Below are 6,466 nucleotides of genomic sequence, written 5' to 3'. Positions count from 1 at the left end.
AAGAGTCAGATAATCAATATTTTCATCTTTGCAGACCGTGCAGTCTCTAACTGCTATCATCTCTACCATTGTCCTGGGCAGCAAGAGACAAAGGGGTGTATCCCTGAGCTAATGAAACTGCACTTAGGAAAACAGGTGACATAAGGGTGGCAGTTTCCTGATCCCTGCTCCTGAGTATTAGGTAAGAGACTATGATATAGAGCCCGCCAGCTGCTTCCTTTCCCCAGAGGACAGACTTCCGGGTACCTGACCTGAGCTATATCATCCAGGGAAGATGAGCTCAGCCTACAGGGGAAACAACCAATTTGGGAAGTCTAGACTCCCTGAGCCCCTACAATGACAGCAATGACACATCCAACCCTTAGTCTCTCACTCATTTGCGGTGAGTCACGACGTGATTTGCAAGATCCTCCACTTCAATGAAAATATCGAAAGCCTACTAATATTAGTCACAGCGAGAAGCTGTCCCTAAAACTGAGAGAGGAAATTACTTTGCAGTTTTAATTTCAGTTTATGCACTAAAATGACTATCTATCAAATGGCTCCCAGTGCCGCCTTTGGTACTAACAGGAACAAAAATGACACCTTCAAGTCATGCTGTTCTGCTCAGTAGACTATTATCTGGAGTCTTGAATGGAGACATCTGCCCACATGAGCCATAGATTACAAAGGGAAGGGTGCAAGATGTAGACTCCACTGACCCTGGTTTGTGACCTCTCTTCTACCATGCCCCTACCTACAAAACCAAGATGAATTGGCCATGAATTAGGATGCTGGGAGGCAAAAAGCTGTATAATGAGATAATGCCCAGAGAATGACTTCGTTCACTGTGCAGTAGACCTTACACAAGAAGCGTCTGGAGCTACCCACTACACTCAGAGCACTGACTCCCTGCTGTGCCTTGATTCACAGTGCATCAACCTGGACTCTACTGTGATCCTTGGGAGTCACTTCTTCAAACCCCATTTAGTCCAATAATGTAAGCTCAGTAAGGAAGATCCCAATGACCAGAAATCAGTACTGGGGTATTCTTCTGAATCGCTTTGCACCATTTCCTACTTTCAACCCTTACAGGGGAAAGGGAACCATAGAACTGATAGAGAGAGAGAACGCTGGTCAGTGATGGTACAGGCTGAAGGAAAGAATCATGTCTTCTCCCACTCATGAGTGTGTATGTGTGTTTGCATACATGAGTTTGTTCATGCATGTATGTGTGTGCATGCACATGTGTGTGTGCATGTGGTGTGCATGTGTGGTATGGTGTGTGTGTGTGTGTGTGTGTGTGTGTGTGTGTGCCCAAGCAGAAGCAAAAGGAGGATATTTAATGTCCTGTTTTATCAGTCCTGACTCAATACCCAGTCTCTCAACCTGGAACTTGCTGTTTTCAGCTAAAACCAGCCGGCGAGCAAATCCCTATGCAAGCAAATCCCTCTGGTTCTTCTGTCCCTGCAGCCTCCCTCACAGAGATAGGTTTGCAGGCATGAAAATCCACACCCATCTTTTACATCAGTACCAGGGATCAAAACTCGGGTCTTGATGCTTCCCACTGAGTCATTTCCCCAGCCCTGACTGCTTTTCTGAATGTTCCAGGTGTCTTGTCACTCTCCCCTAGAAATTCCAGATAGCTGGCAGGCTCCGCCCTTCTCCTGGTGACAGACTATCCCTAAAACATACATTGGTTCTATAGAAAGACTGTTCTTCTATGCTCAACGTGCCCCTTTATTGAGTTTTTCCATAGCTGCCAGATGTGTTGCCTTTCCAGTGGGCACAGGCAACTAGTCAATCTAAGATGGACCCAGAGGGTGAGATGGTATTGACCATTGACCCAAAACACCTCATAGAAGAGAAAAAACGTGATCTCAAGAAAGCAACAAGCATGTGTGTCAAACTTGTTTGTAAGTAAGATTAAGCATTTTCAATGTATCTGTTCTAGTTAGGGTTTCCATTGCTGTGAAAAGACACCATGACCAAGGCAACTCTTATAAAGAACAATATTCAGCTGGAGTTGGCTTATACTTTCAGAGGATCAGTCCATTATCATCATGGCAGGAAGTATGGCAGCACTCAGGCAGACATGGTGCTGGAGGAACCAAGAGCTCTGCATCTTTATTGAAAGGAAACTAGCAGCAGACTGACTCTCTTACAGGCAGCCAGAGGAAGAGTCTCAAAACCCACTCCCAAAGCGACACACTCCCTCCAACAAGGCCACACCTACTCCAACAAGGCCACACCTACTCCAACAAGACCACGCCTCTGAAGAATAGGATTCCATAGGCCAAATATATTCAAACCACCACATATCCATTTCTCATCCAATTTCATTCATTTTCTTCACTTAATCCCCATTCAAATTTCCAATTATGAGGAAGAGAGGGTTTGCCTTTTACATCCCTTGACATAGTTATTTTAAAGCTTCTGCGCATGGGTTATCAGAATGAGCTGAGGGAAAAGATTTTGAAATGAAGAGGGAGTGATTAATAGATGCCATGCACTTTTGTCTTTAAGTGGGGAGTAGTAAATACATAGAGGAGAAAATGGAAAGCAGGCCAATGGAAATAGCACCACACTGAAACTAATACTCTATGTGTATTCGTGGTAAAGGATAAATGTTACATTCATGATTAAAAGGCGAGGAGCCATGATGAATGGACAAGGGTCTCCCTCACCACTTCTAGTGTGTGAGAAGACAGTGAAAAGAAGCCTTGTAGGAAACAAAAAGGGGGACTCACACGCACTCACACACAACCAGTGTCCTTTCTGCAGGGACTTTGCCCTTGGATTCCCAGCCTCCAGAACCTTCAGGAACCCATTTCTGTTGCTTGCAACCCAACCCATCTCAGGTTCTTTGTAGAAGCAACCAGAATGGACCAAGACACTTCCCTCTCCCACCTTACCAACATTACCTAGCTCTCTTTCACACTTTAGTTATTCCAGTGGGTACTCTAGGAACACAGAAAAACAAACAAAGCCATTCCTCTTCTGCTTATTTGCCCATCTCCCTCACAAGTATACATCTCTTCTACAGCCTAAGAAACCAAAGTCATCCAAGCCTACAGATGTGTAAGCATTCTTTGTAACACTCAAGCCACTGGTCTGTGATAGTCATGTACCTGAAGACAATCCATGCTCTTTAAACCTGCTTCCAGGTTGTTGATGCAATGTCTTCACCCATCCAGAGTCACTCGGATGCATATACAGATAAGCACTCACACTGGGTGAGCACATGCGTACGAGCGCACATGCAAGCGCGTGCACATGGCACTTCTAGATGGAAGGTTTAATTTGAAAGTACACTGCTGTTTGCTAAATGATCCTGCAAGCACCAGCCACACATCTCTCTGCTTATCTCCCTTTGGTTAAATGTTTTGAAATGAGTTTCAAACAGGGTTGGCTCAAATGGCAGCTCTTCATTTCACCTTGTTTCTGTAGATGCCATTTGCCGAAATGTTTTACAGTCCTGTTAATTACCTACATCGAGAGGTGATTCTACTGTTTCTAGAGAAGTGCTTATGAATGTAAATATTCTGAGGCAGGAGATTTCTCCAGCAAAGTAAAGCAGGAGAGCTTCATATAGGAAGATGTGGGCATTTAGAGACTGACGTGGCTATTAGTAACATCACTAGGATATTTCTCAGGCACAGTTCTAGACATAGAATAACCGAGGCAGACTGTCCTATCTTTGATGCAACCAGGAGTTTGGAAGACTCATGCTCTGGCATGTGCATGTCTCCCTTGTCTCTGACTCTCTGTGTCCTCATCTCTAAAACAACAGAGATCTCTAAGACAATGGGATTAGATTCCTAAAGAGGATTGACATGTAATTGCTGCCTGTGGGTGATGGGGAATTGGGAATTCTGTCCCAGTGATGGAAGATCAGGAGTTTAAGTCCTATAGCCTTACTCCCAATAAGTATTCCCTGATTCTCCTAGGCATCAGCTGTGCTACTTTGAATGAGTTACTTAAACTCTCTGTGCTCTAGTCTATAAAACTGGTCAATGGTGGTATATATTTCAGAGATAGAAATCCTATGACCTTGGCTTAAAACAGAATTTGCCCAGAGTCGGGTGGATGGTATACATTGTCCTGGGGACAATCACATCTGCACCTTTGTGACTTGATAGTGTGGGAATAACACTGATTTCCTTGGTGGCTTTCAGTTGTTCCAACCTGGCCAGTGTCCTTTCCATTTCTATGCGGGTCCTCAAGACGGGAATTAAATGCCTTAATTATGAGCAAAAATGAAATTTTTTTCTCTTCTGAGTCAATAAGAAAAGGATTATTTTTTTGCTCGGGAAAATACTCTTAGTCCTCCTGGAGAATCAGTGCATCGGAGGCTTGCTGTGCTCAGCGTGAGCGCCGTGCCTCTTGCTAAGGAGAGCCATATATGTACACCTCAGTAACTCTGAGCACAGCCGGGGGCCAGCGTACTTCAGACAGGTACAGAGCAACTCAATATTTTGACACACACTGGGGTCCCACCTCAGGGTGCTCTCAGTTGGTACCAGAGAAGGCAGTCTCTCCAGATGCAGCCACCACAGCACTGCTTGGCATGACAGTCAGGCCCCTAACTACCCCTGCCTTGCTCCGAGAGTGACGTCTCCATTCCAACAGAGGAGCAAAGCCTGAACTTGGCAATCCATCCACTCGAGTGTAAATCGTGACTCCATGGTTTCCCGCAGCACAGCACAGGGTGAGATGTTCACTCCCTTTGAGCTTTAGACTCATTGGCATCCCAACAAAGGGTAAGATGCTTACCTCAGCAGGAGTGGTGAAGAATAAAAAAAATGAGAGATGAAGTAAATAAGGCATTTTTGCCAGTAGCTGGCACAGGAATACTGTGGCTATGATTTTCCAGACCTCAGCACTAATGTATCTGGAACATTCCACACATGACTTGTGCAACAGCAGAAAAGAAATAGAGGTTCCTGCAAAGACCTTGCTCTGCATCTTGTCTCCAGCTTGGTGGGGGACAGAAGCAATTGGTTCTTTTAGTCTTGCATGGCCTCGTGTCTTCAGATTTCCCAGACACACTAGAGGGCACAGGCAAAGTAGGCAGAACCAGCCCTCCTTAGCACAGCTTGCAAGCTTCTTTGCTTGCAAACTGGCCCAGTTTTCTTAGCTTAGAGGTTGCTGGAGATGTCAAGAATTAGCCAACATAGATCATTATTCTGACCTTTCTCAATACTTCCCCTAGAGGTACAGGCCCATGGGGACACAGGGCCTTGCTTCCAAGGCTGCAAAAAGCATCACTGAGAAATATTTCCCATGTTCTAATGGGTGTCACCAGCATGCAGTCCCTTCCTGCCAGCTATCCCACACTCGGTCCCTAACAAGGAAGCTGATGTCACATACGCTGGAGGAAAGGGAATTGATGAGAACATTTGGATTCTTCCTTCAATTTCTTACTAGAAAATGTGAGGGCTCTGGTGGCTCTTGCATATCAGAAACTGAAATTAGGAGATGCTTCGGAAAGCATACACCCTGTGTTGCCATGGATATTCCAACAGTCACTACTACATGACCTTGGATAGACTTCTTGAGCCTGTTTCTTCATCTTTAAAATGGGATGATGGTCAAACCCTCATTATTCTATTGAAGGGCAAATGAGCATATATATATATACATGTGTGTGTGTGTGTGTGTGTGTGTATGTACACACACACACATATTTGATTCTGAACACGTAGTACTATGATCTTAATAAACTTGAGATCTTCCCCCTGTTGTTCTCTGGCAACAGGCAAAGAGACACCTTGTTGGTATTCTTCTTACGTTAGTCTGGGAAAGAACTGATGGCAGTCCTTTGTTCATCCTAGCTTGATATCTGGCTTGGTGGACAAAGCTGTCTTATGCCTAGGACACATAAAAATCAAATCCAGGCAGTGCAATGCAAGAGGAGGAAGACAAAGACCTGCAGACCATTCTGCCTCCTGCGTGTGGCACAAGCTGGTCATAGATACTCCCATGCTGCCAGACCTGGAAGCATGGATGGAGAATGTCGCCCAGAGGCTAGCCTGCAGCAGGAACCATCACAATGTGCAAGTATGTGGTGGTCAGATGGGAGAGAAAGAGAGGCGCAGCAGCTTGGGCGTTATGAAGGGAGATAGGACCAGAGACTAGAGTGTGGAGAGAAGTAGTCTGTTGTGACTGGCTGCCCCACCATCTGGGACCCACCGTGAGGTCCTAGCATGAGCTGCCACTGAGAACTCTGTCTGAGTCTGTGGCAGGGGTTGGTGTTGATGTCTGTGGCTCGTATTACCACTAGAGAACATGAGGATGTCCCTGGTCAGGTTAGCCGCTGTGAATCAGGTAGATGTACAGGAGTTGTGCATAATTGGCCCCACCCCTCACTGGCTGCTGCGATCTGGAGAGCTGACCTCACCCCTCACTGCTGCTGCACTCTGGGGTCCTGTGTCTCACCCAGGCAGCATAGTAGAACTGACCTTGGGGGGTGGGAAGGGAGGAG

At 45.7% G+C, this 6,466-nt stretch overlaps 1 non-coding gene across 1 annotated transcript; it reads left to right on the top strand.

The window, feature by feature from the left end:
* The first annotated feature begins 5,726 nt into the window (after positions 1 to 5,726).
* On the top strand, positions 5,727 to 5,866 carry LOC115032216 (small nucleolar RNA SNORA48). The gene has a single exon (XR_003837872.1). It is a non-coding gene; the product is annotated as a small nucleolar RNA SNORA48 (small nucleolar RNA).
* The last annotated feature ends 600 nt before the right edge of the window (positions 5,867 to 6,466 follow it).

The sequence above is a fragment of the Mus caroli genome, unplaced genomic scaffold, assembly GCF_978045245.1.
Source record: "Mus caroli unplaced genomic scaffold, Mus_caroli_1 scaffold_9, whole genome shotgun sequence".
Taxonomy (NCBI): Eukaryota; Metazoa; Chordata; class Mammalia; order Rodentia; family Muridae; genus Mus; species Mus caroli.
Note: the sequence above shows the minus strand (reverse complement) of the source record. Positions and strands in the feature narration are given on the sequence as shown.